This window comes from Antechinus flavipes, chromosome 2 (genome assembly GCF_016432865.1).
Source record: "Antechinus flavipes isolate AdamAnt ecotype Samford, QLD, Australia chromosome 2, AdamAnt_v2, whole genome shotgun sequence".
In the NCBI taxonomy this organism is placed as follows: domain Eukaryota; kingdom Metazoa; phylum Chordata; class Mammalia; order Dasyuromorphia; family Dasyuridae; genus Antechinus; species Antechinus flavipes.
In genome coordinates, this window is record NC_067399.1 from 33,876,510 (window position 1) to 33,894,256 (window position 17,747).

A 17,747-nucleotide genomic window follows, 5' to 3' on the forward strand; every position below is an offset into this window, starting at 1 on the left:
GATTGAAATAATTGCATTATCTACATGGCCATCTCTCTTTGCAACGATAAAGTGAAAAAAAGAAAGAGTAAGGCTCTATAGAAAATAAATACAACATAGAGATGGAAGGTAAATGATTCTGAATGAGGTTTATCTACACTGGCAGTCATACCCAGGGGAGCAAAGAGCTCCCCAGAAACCTGACTCCATCATGGTTGATCTTCCCACGGAGCTTCGAACAAAATGATGTTTTTCAGGTTCCCCAAGGCTTCTCCTGGAGGTTTCACTGAGAAGGATGGCCCCAGTTCTCCTCTGACTCATAGGGCTGAGGGCCCCTGGCCCAGCTCTCTCTGTTTCTTCTAGGGCTTTTCACACTCCTGCCCAAGCTCCAAGCCACAGTTTCAGCAGGGAGCCTCCTTCCCTCCCTCTCCCGCCCCCAGGTTTCAGCTCCAGTCAGTTGTTCCCTCTCAGTGGAAGGTCCGGGGGTGAGGTGTGGGGAAACCTTGGGGTTTCCTCTCTTTGCTAGAGCAGAGCTTCTTTAGGTATCTGAGCTCCTCCTGTGGCTGCTCCACTTGGGAAACCAGACGGGCTTTTCCTTCTGTTTGCTCTTACAGCAGCAGGGATTCACCTGTGAGATCTGGGGTGTTGGGGAGAGCTAGAATGATGGCTCCCGGGGCACAGGAGCCCTCCCCAGCTCAATCTTCTCCTTGTCTTCATTGGGCTCTCATTAACTGGGAGATGTAGGTAAGTAGAATCTGTTTGATTCAGTGGGATGAGCAACAGGTGTGGTAGTAATAGTAGCAACTTAGTAAATGCTTGTCTTGATTGATTTTATGTATATACAGAGAGAGATTATATATATAATATATGCATATATTACATATATATAGGTATATGTGGTTTCCCCACATACACACCTATTTTAACTTCAATTTGCATTGAAATACTTTCTGATTTTGGTCATAGACGATTGGAAACTAGAATTAGTTTTTAATTAAATGTTTTGGAAGTGTGATGGTTTATAGATTGGGCTTTGGTTTTGTGTTTTTGGATGAGTTACTGGTCATTAACCATGATGTGATTTTTTTTTCCAGTATGGAGGGTAGAATTTTCTTATTATTAATATTCATTATTTCTGGGTTTTTCTAGATCACATACACCCAGCATCAAAACAGTCAGGTGAAAAATAAGAAATCTAGTCTCTTGGTTGATTATTTGGGCTGTAAGATACAAGATAATTTATTTGATGAATTTCTTTTTTTCTTTCTCTCAAAGGACTGGACTGACTTAACCATCGACTTTTGTATCGTGTGGTCACAAGTTTGAAATGTTTCTCAGGCTGTCTGTATAAGACAGTTCAATTCAGTTGAACTAGGGAGATCTAACCAAAGTATACTAATGAATGTTTAATTTTTTTTAATGTAGGCGTGATACTGTTATGTTTAATGTGTATTAATGACTTTATTAAATCCAGACAATCAGCAAATCTAGCCCTAATTTAGAGTATTTGCTCATTTCTGAGATGTAAATGTTCACACTGAAAATTTAACACTGGATTCTCACAAGCTAATTTGAGTTGGACCCAATATATCCTTGGGGAAAAAAAAAACTGCATTGTCACTGAGAAGTCCACTTTTTTTCCCCTAGGTTATAAAGCTCTGATTCTGATAGTTACTCTATTGTACTTGTTTCTTAGTTTAACTATGAAGACATTTGTACTTGGTATGTACCAATAAGCTTTATTATTACTTCTCTGTGTGTGTGAAGAAAACTTTAGCTCAGACCCGGAAATCATTTCAGACCGAATTCTAAAATGGTACTGTCTGATGTGATGGAATTTTACTTTACTATAGAAAGAAATGAAGAATATGAATGCACCTTTAGGACTGTGCCCCTATGGATTATATGATCCTTGAGATTATGCCCAAGATTATGGGTTCTTTTTTTAGTCTTTGTAATACAAATGTGGAGCACGGGGTCTGATAAAATGTAGTAGGCACTCAATTTACAAAAATTTCTGGAATTGACTTGAATCTTCAAGTTAAGTCCCTTGGGGCTGATTGTTTGGAAAGAAGTTCATTGAAAGTTTTATGTTATTGTGATGACTTTTCTTAAAAAAAACATTTTAAATTTTCATAGTTATAAATAATTAATTTTATAGGTATCAATACCTAATTTTAAGAGTGAAGATTATTAGATAAGAAGGGAAAATGAGAGAAATAGGATACAATCAAGACTAGATTTCTTAGAATTAGAACATAGGGAAGAATGGGAAGGAAGAAGGTGCAAAGTAGCTGTTAATCCAAATTGATAGAGAGAATTTCCTCCTATGAGAGTTCCCAAAACCATTGAATTCACTGATCCAGTCTTTATCACTATATATATATACACACACATATATATATATTATTAGGTATAAAAGGTACTTATAAAATTAAGCACTTAAAAGAGAGTTTTCATCAGTATACAATCCACTCTCCCTCTCTTATGTTACTCATTGGCCAACATCATTCCTCCCCACCCCTCAATAGATAAATAAAAGAAAAGCTCAAGTAAGACAGGGACATCTTTTTTCGGCCAAAATTCTAAAATGGTGGGTTCTGACATAATGATATTTGACTCGATTATGGAGAGAAATGAACAGTACAAATGTACTCACAAGCCTGAGACATGTATCTGCCCTGGAGAGAGATGTGAGAATGCAAAAGATGCTATTGATTTCTTCATTTATTAACAAGCATTTATTGTGTTTACTTTTTATTCTGTTGTAGCTATATACATCCGGCATTGGGGTTCAAAGATAAAACTGATAGAGTCCTTACCAGGAAAAAAACCACAATGTATATTTTTTTCTGGTGAACAACTCAGACAAAGAGAAGGAAAATACACAAATATATGCCAGATGATCAACAAGCATTTAAAACAATTCAACAGTTGTTTTTTTTTTTTGTTTGTTTTTACATCATTTATATTACCCAATGTAACTTTCCCTCTCTACCTTCTATGGTGGCATCCCTTAAACCAAGAATAAACAAGAAGCATTTAGTACTCTTGTTGCAATGATCATGTTCTCCTCTTCATTCTAATTACTTGGATATCCTCTTCCTTGGCCAATGCTTGTTGACTGACTGTTGAAGGATTCTTAACTTGGGATCCATTAACTTGTAATTAAAAATATTTTGAGAACTCTTATTTCTCCATAATTGGCTTCCTTTGTAATAATTTGTATTTCATTTTATCCCTTTACAATCATTATTTTGAGAAAGAGCACGTAAGTTTTGCCATATAGACAAAGGGATCTGGAATTAAAAAATGGTTAGGAAACTATCCAGTGGTTCTCCAAGTATGGTCTAGAGAACCCTGGGGATCTCTGAAACCCTTTTAGAGGGTCTACAAATTCAAAAATAGTTTTTATTTCCAATATGGTAAATGTCTATAAATATAACCCCGATAAACAACAATGCTTTAGAGAGATCCTCAATAATTTTTAATAGGATAAAGATACTGAAAACAAAAGTTTGAGAACCACTAGGAATCTAGACTATTGAATTTCCTGAGAACAGAGCTCAAGTCTCAAAATTAGCATCTCTCACAGAACCTAGGAGCATGGCTAGGACACTAGTCCTGGGCAAGGCTCTTTCTAATTTCTCTCTAAAAATCTACAAAGTAGACTCATGTTGGTCCACTTTTGTTTGTAGTCCAAGTATAATAGATTAGACAGGACGGGTATTTTATTAGCCGTGAAGCAGTCAAACATTAAGAGATTAAGTGAGTTTTATTCCAAGTCACTTTTCCCCACCCTATATCTCATCCTCTGCCTCTTTACTGGGGCAATCATGCATGTCTGTGTTCAACCTGAACCATTGTCCTGTGTTCTACCTGGACCTTATCACTGCTTGACAAAGGAAATCAGCTATTATTGACTAATTTGATTTATTTGTAGTTTCATTATAGGATAAGGCTCCCTTCTTTAGGGAGGAAAAGCTAACCCTAACAAGCTAAGCCAGACTAGCATAGTCTCTTAAGTCCATGTTGCCTATAGATATAGTGAAGATATTGAGAAGACTTTATCATTTAACAGCAAATAATTTAGAAGAATAAAATAGTCATAAGATTTTAAGGTTTTTCAAAAGGCCAAGTTTCTCTTTCCAGCAGCAGAAGAAAGGTTAGTCAGAGGTTAAGTTCCTTTTCTTTTTGAGCTGGAGTCTAAATTGAGTAATGGACTATTCTAAGAAAGATGGGAGTTGCTCTTTTTGGTTACAAAAGGTACTACCTGGAGGAAAGGCCATCTGGCATAGGATTAAGAAAGTAGGAGAGGAGCTAACCAGTCAGATGAACTGCTTTGTCTAATTAAATTATGTTCAAAACAAGTTTTGTCATTTTTCAAATCCCTTTTTTTTTTTTTTTTTTTGGTAATGAAAACCATCTCTGTAAATCACTCCTTGTGTCTGACCTTGGAAGAATCAGGTGACCTAGTTTGATGTGTAAATGCGATAAGAAATGAGCAGAACTGAGAGACTATTGTGTTCCGTAACAGCAATATTGTTTTTAAAAATAACTATTACAAATACCCAAATTAACTATAAAAGACACGTGAAGAAAGATGCTATGTACATCCAGAGAAAAAACTGATAAACAGAATTGCATAGAGAATAATTTTACATATGTGTATATAGAGGTATATGTATGTATATATGTATTTGTGTCTATTTGCAAATGTTATATACAATCATCTTTTAAAAATTGTCCTATTGTGAAAAAAATTATCCTATTATGGAAATGCTTGTTTTATTCCATAAATTAAAAATAAAATTAATTTAATTTAAGAAGATTTGCAAATACTAGCTTTGCAGATTAAATCATAAGTGACTTGCTAACTTTCTCTTCACTTTCCTCTTTATTTTATATTTTAACTTTATTTCAGTTTTAGCATAATCTGAATTAACTTGATCAATGAGATCCTAAAAACCAATCCCATCCAGTTTTTTGGGGGAACCAAATCCATGATTTCTTTGGTGTCATAGAACTCCCTGATTCAGAGATTTCTTCTACTGAGGCAAGTCATCTCTCACCCCAAAATCTAGAATCTCAGAGAGTCACTAAAATTGAATTTGCTAAGAGTCATAGTACATTCAGCTCTAATTATTATTGTTGGTGACATTGTCAGGATTCTTCAGCTTGCTGACTTGGGGGAATCTATCTCTTTTATGTCTCATATTTATTCCCTTTGAATCTCCCTCTATTAGGAGGCAAGTTTCTTCAGAATAGGTATACACACTCTCTCTCTCTCTCTCTCTCTCTCTCTCTCTCTCTCTCTCTCTCTCTCTCTCCTCTCTCTCTCTCTCTCTTTTTCTCCCTCCCTCCCTCCTTTCCTCCCCTTTTCCTTCTTCTACCTCTTTCTCCCTTCTCTCTATTTATAACCACAGTATTCACCAGATAATGATTTTAATTTACTCATTCATGCACTCTAATGTAGACCCTCTTTACGATCTACTTGGAATACCACAGCAATCTCAATGAATTCTTGACTTGACTTGGACAGAACCTCAAAAGTCATGTAGGGTCCCTTCAACCCCAGGAGCACTATAGCACAGTAGAATGAGATATGTGTTCAAAGGACCTAGTTGCCATTCCAGGTTATCCCTGAGGATCAGTTTATTCATTTGTAAAATGTAAAATAGAAGGTTGCACCAGATGCTTTCTAAGGTCCCTTTTAGCTCTAAATCTGTGGTGTTGGTCCTTTTTGACCATATTTCCATCCCCCCTAACACCTCCATTCAATGAATTCCAGTATCTCTGTTGCTTCCAGGATCTCGTATAATATCTTTTGTCTAGTTTTTGATATTCTTCATTACTTGTCCTGTTCCTACTTTTCCAAGCCTCTTACATCTAACTTCTTTACCTGACTCTTACCTTGTACTCTGAGACCCAGCGACACTGGCTCTCTTGATGTCCCTTAAATAGGACATTTCATTGTCCCTTAAATAGGACATTTCATTTCCTAAGTCTCCCTGGGTATCCGCCATGCCTGGAATGCATCATCCTCATTTCCCTCCTGGCTTCTCTGGCTTTCTTCAAGTCTCAGCTAAAATCTCTTCCAGATCTTTCATCTTTTTCCCTAAGATTACTCAAATTATGCCGTCCATATCTTGTTTGTACCCAGCTGTTTGTATGTTATTTTCTCCATTAAATGTGAACTCCTTGAGGGACTGTCTGTTGTCTTTCTTTACAGTGCTTAGCACAGTGGCTGGCACATAGTAGATACTGAATAAATGCTTTTCCATGTTTTTATTTACTTATGTGGTTTTTTGATATTATAATTTTGATGTTTCTCTTATATCCCTGTGGAAGAATATAAGGTCCATGAGGGCAGGGGCTGTCTTTTTTTTTTTTTTTTCTTGGCAACTTTGTAATTCTAACACAGTAAGTATTTGTAAATCTTAATGGGAAAAAACCACAAACAAACCATGAACACACAATAAAATGATCAAGCTTTTCCTAAAAATAAGACAATGTATCTCTCTCCCTTCTTTGCAGGGATGGAGGACTATGGATTTTGAAGAATACAGACATAGCCTGTCAGAATTGGCTGATATGTCAGTCCATTCTCCTGAACTGCTTTCTCCCTTCTCTCTTTATTTTTTTTTTGTAATAGGAGATGACTTTCTGGTAAAAGGGACGGAAGAGGGGAATATTTAAAAATGAAGATGATACAAAGGATAGATCAATAAAGATTTCAAAAGTCTGTTGACTTTCTGAATCGATCTGGTTGTTTGGCTGGAAGAGTTGCTGTTTGCTCAGCAAGAACATGGCATCAGATACTGAAACAGATACAGAGGTTATTTTCAAACTGCATGTAGACCCCCAAATGGAACATCTTCTTTTTCAATGGAACCCCTTCTAAAACCCGCTCGACAAACTGAGTTTCACTTTTAGCAAGCTTCTGGCCCTGGGTGAAGGCAGAAACTAGCAGCCATTAGGGCCCCCTCAGTACAAATCCTGCTCAAAGGTAAGATTATTTGTTGTCTACATCTCTCCTTCCTTCCTTCCCCAATTTCCATGATTACTTAATGTCTTTGCCTTCCATCTCTTCTTTTCCCATGATCTTTCTCTTTCTCTCCTCCTAAATCCTTCCCTTTTTTCATCTTAACATTTTTAAGGGCCTATTATGTGCCAGATACCGTATAAGGCATTGGAGCATTAAGACAAAGATAACACACAGTCTCTGTTCTCTCAAAGTTGACATTCTACTGAAGCACAGATGCAAAATCCTTAAAAGTTAGGTCTTTTTCCTGCATATAATCTAGGCAGCATCCTGTAAGCAGTCAATGTTTACCGTGATGGGACATTTGGTTCAAGAGGCCCAATTTTCCCTTTTTCAATTTGCCATCAAAGACAAACGGATGAATGAACAAACAAATAAAGGCTTCCCTCCAGGGTACATATGTGAAGATTCCTTCATGGCGAGTTGATTCAGATGACCCCAGAGGTCCCTCCCCACAATATGGAAAGGTTGGGCTAAATGACATTTAAGGTACTTTTTAACTCAGGAGCCATAATCCTAAACCTCCCCTAGACTCATTCAATTATTCCCCAATGGGCTACACTCTTCTGGGCTTCTCCAATGCCTTTTCTCTCCAGTCCCTACCCCAGCCACCTGTTTTTCTGCTTCCTTTTACAGCTTGTCTTCCCCATTAGAATGTAACCTCCTTGAGACTTAAAAGAACTGATGCTGAGTGAAATGAGCAGAACCAGGAGATCATTGTGCACGGCAACAGCAAGATTGTACGATGATCAGTTCTGATGGACGGGGATCTCTTCAACAGGGAGATGGATCCAGGCCAGTTCCAATGATCTTGGGAGGAAGAGCCATCTACGCCCAGAGGACTGTGGGAACTGAGTGTGGGTCACAGCGTAGCATTTTCACCCTTTTTGTTGTTTGCTCGCGTTTTATTTTCTTTCTCATTTTTTTTTTCTTTTTGATCTGATTTTTCTTGTGCAGCAAGATAATCCTATAAACATGTGTGCATATATTGGATTTAACATCTATCTCTACCCTGTTTAACATATATCGGACTACTTGCCATCTAGGGGAGGGGGCGGGAGAAGGGGGGGAATTGGAACACAGGGTTTTGTGAGCGCTAATGTTGAAGAATTGTTCACGCATGTTTTGAAAAATAAAAAGCTTTAATAAAAATCTCTCTCTCTCTATAAAGAACGTGATTGAAAACAGGGGCGGACTCTCACTGCGTTTGTAGCTGCAGCCAGCACTTAGCGCGGCGCCGGCCCTGGCAGGTTTGTGGATTACTTAGTCGGGTTGGACTCCAGAGCTTTGGGTTCCAAACTCAGCGTCCTTTCCTCGCCGCTCCAACCCCCCCTCCCCTCCTCCCCCGCCCCCCTGCCTCCGCCCCCTGCTGTTTTGGACAGTAACTACTATAACCCGTAGCATGTAACCGGGCCTTAGTTACTCCGCTGTCAGCGGCAGAATTCGCCCCGCGATTGTTCCGTTGTTGATTCTGTGCCAGAGCTCCCAGCGCCGGCGGCGCCTCGTGTCCCGGAGCTCGGGGGGCTGCGGAGCCCCGCAGTCTTGTTAGCTCGCCGCCCCGGAGCCCTAACCCCCAGAAGCCATCAAAGGGGCAGGTGGAGAGAAGGGGGGCAGCTTGGAAGCCAGCCAGCGTGCTCGCAGCCCTCCCCCTCAGCCCCGCCGCCCGCTCGCTCCCCCCCTCCTTCCCCTCCAGGGCGTGCACTCCTGGAGAAGGCTGGTTCCGAGACTTCGCTGGAGGAGGGGAAGGGAGAGTGCTGATGCTCGCCCAATTAGCTTGGCCGGACGGCCGGATCTCTGCGGGGGAGCGGGATCTCTACAGGGGAGCCGGATCTCTGCAGGGGAGCGGGATCTCTGCAGGGGAGCGGGATCTCTACAGGGGAGCCGGATCTCCGCAGGGGAGCCGGATCTCTGCGGGGGAGCGGGATCTCTACAGGGGAGCCGGATCTCCGCAGGGGAGCCAGATCTCTGCGGGGGAGCGGGATCTCTACAGGGGAGCCGGATCTCTGCAAGGGAGCGGGATCTTTGTAGGGGAGTCGTGAAGGATGATGGAGAGAGCATGGGATTTAGAATCAGAAGCCCAGAGAATCTTTTGTCTAGAGCTTGCGGGGAGCTTAGAGGTCGCTTTGTCCAACCACCTTGTTTGATGAAGAAACTGAGACCCAGAGAGATTGACTTGCCCGGTAGTAAGCCACGGGGGCAGCATTTGAACTCAGATTCTGGAGTCCAGCTTCAGTTGCCTCACATTTCCATTGTTCCAGGGCTTGGATCTAAATTCTAGCTCTGCCATTTATGTCTGTCCTTAATCAAGCAAGCATTTATTAATTGCCTACTATGTGCCAGGCATTGTGCTAGGTGCTAGGAATGTCCATGGGAAGCTGTGTCTCTAAGCATAAATGAGACTTCAACTCTCCGAGGGTCAGTTTCCTACTTTCAAAAATAGGATTGAGGGGCAGCTGGTGGTGCAGTAGATAGAGCCCTGAAATCAGGAGGACCCAAGTTCAAATCTGGCCTCAGACACTTAACACTTTCTAAGTGTGTGACCCTGGGCAAGTCACTTAACCCCAATTGCCTTAGCAGGAAAAAAAAGAAAAATAGGATTGGACTAGATTGGAGAGTCTTAACTTTTTTGTGTCCTAATCCCTTTGGCAGCCTTGTGAAGCCTATGGCCCTTTCTCAGAGTAGGGGTTCTAAATGCATCATATAAAATGTAGAAGATTATAATGGAAGCCAGTAATGTTGGGGAAACAGTTATGAATTAATATTCACATATTAATAGACACAAGTATATAAAGATGGTGGGCACAAGAGGGGATGCAGTGGTTAGAGTGCTGGCCCTGGAGCCAGGAAGATTCATCTTTGTGAGTTCCAATCCAGCCTCAGACACTTCTAGCTGTGACACCCTGGGCAAGTCACTTAACTCTTTTCCTCAGTTTCCTCGAACTCTAGAATGAACTAGAGAAGGAAATAGCAAACTACTTCAATACTTCTGCCCAAAAATCCCAAATGAGATCACAAAGAGTTAGACATAACCGAAAACCATTAAACAGCATCAATAACAACATATTAACATGAGGTCAAGAACCTTTGGACTAGATCCTCTCATTAGATTCTTCCAGCCCCAAATCCTATGATACCATGAATTTTTGGAATAGTGGAAAGAACACCAAAGTAGGAATCGAGCGACCTGGCTTCTTGTCCAGCTACTGACTTTTTGTGTAACATTAGACAAATCACCTTTTAAAAAAGAGTAAATCAGACTTAACTCACAGGATACCCAAAGACATGATGTATGAAGAAAGCACCTTATGAAGTAAAAGGGGCTAGGCCCTTTCTTGGCTGCCATTTTGGATTCCTCCTCACTTTCCCCCATTCCTCATCTGTAAAGTTAGGAGATGGCACTTGATGACCTTGAAAACATTCCAACTTCCAGCCCTCAATCCTACCACCCATACTCCACTTCCCACTTCCCAGGGTAGGTTCAATAAATGCTGAATTTCAGTATTTTTAAGACACCTCCAAGCCTGGGAGGTCTGGGACTGGCTGGAGCCTAATTTTCCAGGCTTATTGGGCATTCCTCCCCCACACCAACTCTATATTCAGCAGACTGACTTACTTGCTTTTTATGGAATATGGCATTCATTCCAACTGCTACCTCCCTGGAAAGCACTCCCTCCTCACTGTCTAAGAACTAATTTCTTTTTTTTTAAATTTAAATTTTATTTTATTTAATAATAACTTTGTATTGACAGAATCCATGCCAGGGTAATTTTTTACAACATTATCCCTTGCACTCGCTTATGTTTCGTTTTTTCCCCTCCCTCCCTCCACCCCCCCCCAAGATGGCAAGCAGTCCTATATATGTTAAATATGTTGCAGTATATCCTAGATACAATACATATTTGCAGAACCGAACATTTCTCCTGTTGCACAGGGAGAATTGGATTAAGAACTAATTTCTTTCAGGGCAGAGCTCAAACTAGGACTATCCTGTTTCCTCCACTTGCTAATATTCTTTCTGCTTTGAGCCCTAGAAATGGCCTTGTTTTTCACTCAGTATATATTTGATGTTTTGCTGTTGCTTCCTCCCAATAGAATGTAAAATTCCTTGAGGGCAGAGACCATTGATCTTGCCAGCAAAAGTGAACTCTTCCATCTCTCTCTTTTTTCCCCCTGAGGCAGTTGGGGTTAAGTGACTTGCTCAGGGTCACACAGCCAGGAAGTGCTAAATCTCTGAGATCAGATTTGAACTCAGGTTCTCCTGACTTCAGAGCTGGTGGTCTATCCACTGCACCACCTAGCTGCCCCAAATTGTTCCTTTATTAAGCAGCTATTAAGCACCCTATTAAAGGCAGCAAGTGAAAGGGAGCCTCCCATATGATATAAGAGCTACTAAGAGGCCAAAGAATGAAACAATTCTTACCCCAAAGGAGTTTATATTCTTATGGGAAAGACTGTAAATACATACAGAATAAATACAAATACATACAGAAGAAATAGAAAGAGAATAAATACAAATTCAAACAAACGTCAATATGAGGTAGTTTGGTAGGGAGGACACTAGCAACCAGAGTTAGGGACTTTTCAAAACATCACATGGAAGATGGAGCTTGAACTGCAGTTTGAAGGAAGATTAGGGGTTCTGGGAAGTGAAAGTGAGGGAAGTGAGTTCAGGCTGGGAGATAAGGGCAGAAGGCAGAAATTACCTGTCTGACTGAAGGCCAAAGAGAGAAAGAGCTATAGAGCAGGGAGGGAGACCCCATAGAGATGAGAAACTAATGAAATGGGTCGGGGTGTGGTTTTGTGGCTGGAACACCGATGGCAAGGCGGGGGGGGGGCGGTGTTCTGTTTTTATCATGGCTTTGTCATGAGACATCCCTGTGAAACCAGTTTCAAATGGGCAGGATCAGACCCTCGTCTGGCAAGGTCTTGGGGCAGCAAGTGAAAGGGAGCTTTCCATATGATATAAGAACTACTAAGAGGCCAATCATTGTTTCTTTTTTTTCTTTAAAGAAAAAGCTTTCCCAAAATGGTATCTTTTGGCACTTACAGGGGAAGAATGGAACAGTTTGGGTCCCTGTGATACTTGTGGGTTCATGAAATACCCGGGAGCCATTGATTAATCAAGGTGATATTATCCTGAAAGCAGCAAGAGGAAAACCTAGAGCTGTGATGGGAAATCCCACCTCCCTGTGGGCCAGCAGGGAGGGGACTGAACCATGAGCCTGGGAAGGTTTCTCTGGTAAACTTTGCCACCCCACCTACACTAAAGAGCGCTGGCAGATCCTTGAACATTAAAAATTTTTTAATGTGTTATAAACTTGACTGATATTGACAAACATGAATATTTCAATTTATAAAAAAGGATTACATATGAAACCATGAATTTCCATTACATATTTACATATTATAATATTCTTTTTTTTTTTTTTAACAAAAGCATATATTGAATTTTACACAGCAGGACCCACATTGCCTTGCTTGTGTTCCCTTTGGACTTCCTTCTGCTCTCTCTTCTGTGTATCTTATTTTATTTTTGTGATGCTATTGGAGTTAAGTGACTTGCCTAAGATCATACAACTATTAAATTTCAAATATTTGAACTCAGCTCCTCCTGGTTCCAGGGCCAGTGCTCTAGCCATTGTACTACTTAGCTGCCCCTTCCTCTGTTTGGTTTAAAGCCACAATTGATTGCTACATTGATCAGGGTCCCAAGAATTAATTATTCCAAAGTTGGTGGCAAAAAGTTTCAGAGCCTAATTGCTTGATGATAAATTTTCATGCTGTCACAATTAAGGGAAGAGCCATTAATTAACACGTATTCATGTGTATATGCACAAATCAGGGATCCTAGACTCTGATATCATAGGAAACTGATGAAATGTCCAGTTTGAGAACCAGAAAAAACTTGAGGCTTCGGTATTTGTGTTGAGAATTGGCTTCGAGATAGTAAGGAGAGAGGGGATTTCCTTTCTAATTCCATTAGATTACAAACTGCTTTTTAAACTTTAAACTCCTTGAAGGCAGGGACTGCTTTTAGCTCATTTTTTAAAATCTCCAAGCGTTACTACAATGTCTAGCACATAATAGACACTTAATACATGTTTTATTTATTGATTGTTATTCCAATGGCAGTATAAAAGAGTAAGGGCCAGCAGGAGCAGTCTTAAGAAGGTAAGGGAAGCCATAGAGAGTGTCCAAAGAGAAAAAAAATTAGTAATCAGAATAACAACCAACATTTATGAAAGAATCTTAACATCTGAAAAGTATTTACCATGCATTAAATTAAACCAGAACAAGTAGATGGGACCAGAATCCTTCAAAGGGTAAAAATGTAATTGGAGGAGGTACCGGAGCAGATGATAGAGCAACTTTCAGTTTCCTGACGTACAGAAAACAAAAAGATGACAGATTTAAAAGTTGAAGGGGCCTTTGGGTCTTCTGGTCTCACTCCCTCATTTTACAGATGAGAAAATGGAGGCTCAAAGAGCTTGTGCAAGGTCACAAAAGATATTCCATTTATTTCTTTCTGCTTTAAGTTCAGACTTGACTTGCTACATTTCTCTAAATTCTTCCAACTCCTAATTCTCATGGGACCTTCATATTCCATTATATTCATGGAGCATAATTGGTTCAGCTTATCCCTCCATCTCTTAAAATACCTTTTAAAATCTTCTCTGGAGATTCTAGATAGCTGCAAATGATGAAAAGTCATGATTTTTGAGGGAGTCAGAGTCATCCTAAAGTCAATGGAGAGATGCATGTATAAGATAGGGTGCATAAGTTGTAAGGATTTTAGTCTCTATGTAAGAGAGATCATCAAAGACATGAGGGGAAGTGTAGAAGAGACTTACTTATAAAAGATTTTGCTCCAATTATAATAAAAGACTTAAAAGGATACTTAAGTACTTAATTCCAAAACAGTACAGATCAAATAAGGTTTTTATAAGAAAGCATGTTTGGGCCATAGGACGCATAGTGTACAAGTCCCTTCCAGCGATGCATCTACAACGCTATATTGAAATAAAAGGGAAACCCCAAAGTCTCCATTTCTGAAGCTCTTTGAGCCCCCAGAAGCCTAGTTTCTGACTCTCTAGTTTGCTTATTTCAGGAAACAGTTCTCAATGACTAATCCATGTTTTCTCTTGGGCTGCCACCAACACACCAGCCAGAATGAGTTCTTCCTTCTCCCACTATAGGAAGGCACTCGACGAGGTGGCTGTTTGAGTAGGGACAGCTCTTCCACCTCCACTGGGGATTACTTTCTGAAAACAAGCTGCCCCCCTTCTATGAGCAGCCAGCAAGCATTTATTAAGTACCTATCATAGGGTTGAACTTAGGATATATTTAGTCAGGTAACTAGCACTTATTAAGTGCCTACTATATGCCGGTGCTGTGTCAAGTTCTGGTGATACAAAGAAAGGCAGAAGACAGTTCCTGCTCTTAAGGAACTAATGGTGTGGACAATATGCAAATAGCCATGGATGGACAAGCTATATACAGAATAAATTGGAGATAATAGAAAGGACCAAAAATTTTAAGGGGATCAGGGAAAGTTCTACCTTGGGAGCTGGCCAAGTCTGAAAATAAAAAAAGAAAGTGGGATAAGGATCTTTTTCTTCCCTCTATCTCCTAGGCTGGAGGAAAGAAATCTAGTAAGAAAAGGGTTAGGGAGAGTCATGTTGTAAACAGTAAAGGAGGTACTTAGGTGGCCAAAGGTACGTGTACCATTGGGTGGAGGGGATTTTCAGATGGAGTGGAAACACGAATAACAACAATCTTGCAGGTAGAGGCTTTCTATCCCTTAGTGCAATGGTTGCCCAAATGAATTTACTTATAAAAGATTTTACTCCAATTATAAAAAAAGACTTAGAAGGATACTTAGGTACTTAATTTCAAAACAGTATGCATCAAATAAGATTTTTATAGGAAAGCATGTTTGTACCATAGGACACATAGTATACACGGATGCTATTTTCACATTAGTAATACACTTAAATAAAATTGATTTTTCTACTGATGTAACACAAATTATTCCATAAGTCACCTCCCTAAGAAAAATGATTGCACTAAAGTTCTTTTCTCCAAACCGTACTGAAGAGGTTTCTGATTTTATTTCAATAATAAATAGAATAACAGCTAGGTCTCACAACAATTGTATCAATAGTCAATTAATCTTACGTTATTTTGAAACATTTAAGGACCTCAATTCATATAGATATATACATCTAGTAATAGGCAGATGACTAGGCCAAATATTCATTTACCTGATTGTTTAGAATATAGTGACTACTTATTTCCAGATTGAAAACAGCATGATCTTACATATTTGCCTTGTGCTCATGTGTTCTATTGACCACTTGCTTTAATTATGGAAATTTTATATAAGAGAAAAAAAGCAGGGTCATGATTATAACAGCATCAAACCGGTCCTCCAAGCGTAAGTCTAAAGGCAAATATATGGCAAGATAAATTATCCTTGGCTCTGTTTGTTTTCAGGTAAGAGTCACAGCTGACAACCAATTTATGCAGTAATAATTCCACTTCATAGACAAACTCAGGTGGGAAACATTCCTCATCACAGGACCCCAATTGGGAAACTGAGCCAGAAGAATATCGCCTTCAGCTTAAGCCAAAGGTTGTCTTCTCAGCTTTTCCCCAAATACAGACCTCCATCTATAACAGGTCAGGATCACATCCTTTTGAATAATTTATGGCATTTCTCTTGAATGGTAGATTACTGATTTGATGAGCCAATGAATAATCATACCTGAATTCAAAATTCAAAACAATATCAGTTACAGTGCCAAGAGATTTTATCCCAAATATCAAGCTTCACTAATTACAGTTTAGGACTAGATAGAGTTATTTTTATTCTCGTGAAACTGCAATAAGAAATAGAATTTAATCAGGACTCATAAGAGATTTTATTTAACATCTTTCACTTGTTTTTCTTTTCTTTTCCTCAAGTTTAAACTCATCTTAGGATAAAGGCTAATCATTAGAAATAACTTCTATATGATAAATAAACTCACAGATTTTCAGTAAAACCATTCCTTATTTGGGAACTACATAATCTAAACAAACTCTTTTCTCAAGGCTGATGACCTTGTTCACACCAATGGTTTCCAGAAATTTGCCAAATTTACAAAGTACGGGGAGTCCACAGGGACTCCAGAGAGGGGACTGAACTTGCTGCTTCTGCTTGCCCACCCCATCTTTAGGGTTACTCCGGGTTGTGTTCTTTGCCACTTCCCCCCTTTCTGGAAAGGGGGAAAGGGGCTGTGCAACCTGAGACCCTGCTCTGAAAAAAGCAAAACTAATGTAGGTGAAACTTTTTATTGCCAGAGTTTTTAAAGTGGTAGCAAACCTTTTCTGTTTCCAAATGTTTCCAAACTCTCAAATCCCTTTCTGTCCATGCTTCTTTCATTCCTATATACTTGTTTCCTTGATTTCTTTTCTACATAAATATTTCTTTAATGAATTTTGATTAAAGTCCTTTTAAAACTACACAGTCTTGTTTCTTTTTAATCCAACATTTCTGTTTTCTTCTATTTGCTTTTATCGTCTTATCTCAAATAATCTTCATTACACTGAGTACATTTTCTCCCATCTGCCCATCCCTGCTGCAATAAGAAAAGGGCTAGGGGGAAGCTGGGAGGGAGGAGGGGAGGAGAAAAAGAGAATGTTTCAAAAGAGTACTTAGAATTACCCCTGAGTCTCAGGAGTTCTTTCCTACAATCTTAAAATGACTAATTGCCAAACCCCTTAATGATTAATAGCAAAACCTCCAGAATCTACTTATTTTAAATGGTTCTCCAATTTTAATTATATAACTTTATTTATATAACCACAGTTGAAACCACAGGAAAAAAAAACGTCACAGGCTTTTTCTATTTTTCTTATACTGAATTTCTCATGGAAAGCCTAAGGTGAAATTTAGGGATATTGATAAATCTTTCCCAGTTTTCTTGCTAACTTCAGCTCTTCCAAAGAAAACCTTTGCTGCATCTCACAGCACAAAACATGACATGTACATTCTGCAAACACAGAGACACAGACAGAGACAAAATGACAAGACAAATACAAACAATAAAGTGTGTGATTAAAATACTAATTTAAGGGGAATCCCATGAGGTGTAAGGGGAGACTGTCCCATCTTTGTCTCAAGCTGTAAAAAATAGGAGGGAAAAATTAAAAGTTCCTATAGTGTTCCAGAGGAAGAAAATGATCAGTAGATATTCCAAGATAAGGTGTCCCATATTGAGAGGGAATTCTGTGAGAGCCCATGGCAAACTTGCTTAAAGAACAAAGCCTTCCTAGGTGCTAACAGTGCTGATTGTCTGCCTCAGTAAATGAATTTTACTCATCCTGCCCATCCTTTTTACACAAGATGCCTTATGAGTTGACGTCTATAGCTTAACTTCCAGGTTGTTTAAGGTAAGAGTGGGCTCCAGTACAGGATGGCTCTTTCTGTACAAGGGAACTCTACAGAGGCAGCTTCCTTCTCACTGGGGCCAACTCAGATACTGGATTGTTACCAGGGACACAGCTTTTTGTGCCATTCACCTGATCAGGAACACCTCTGACCCAGAAACCTACAATTATTCAATGGTGTTTGATTAAAATTGTCAAGTATCAGGGTGACTTGTAAAATAAAACAAAGTAAAACCCTTTGCTGGGTGTGATGTCTTTTCTCTGGCTTCCTGGGCCAGCTCTGGGCCCC

At 39.5% G+C, this 17,747-nt stretch overlaps 1 long non-coding RNA gene across 1 annotated transcript; it reads left to right on the forward strand.

Moving 5' to 3' along the window:
* Nucleotides 1-34: 34 nt before the first annotated feature.
* Nucleotides 35-8,176, forward strand: LOC127547468 (uncharacterized). The gene is made up of 2 exons (XR_007950188.1): nt 35-723; nt 6,635-8,176. It is a non-coding gene; the product is annotated as an uncharacterized LOC127547468 (long non-coding RNA).
* The last annotated feature ends 9,571 nt before the right edge of the window (nt 8,177-17,747 follow it).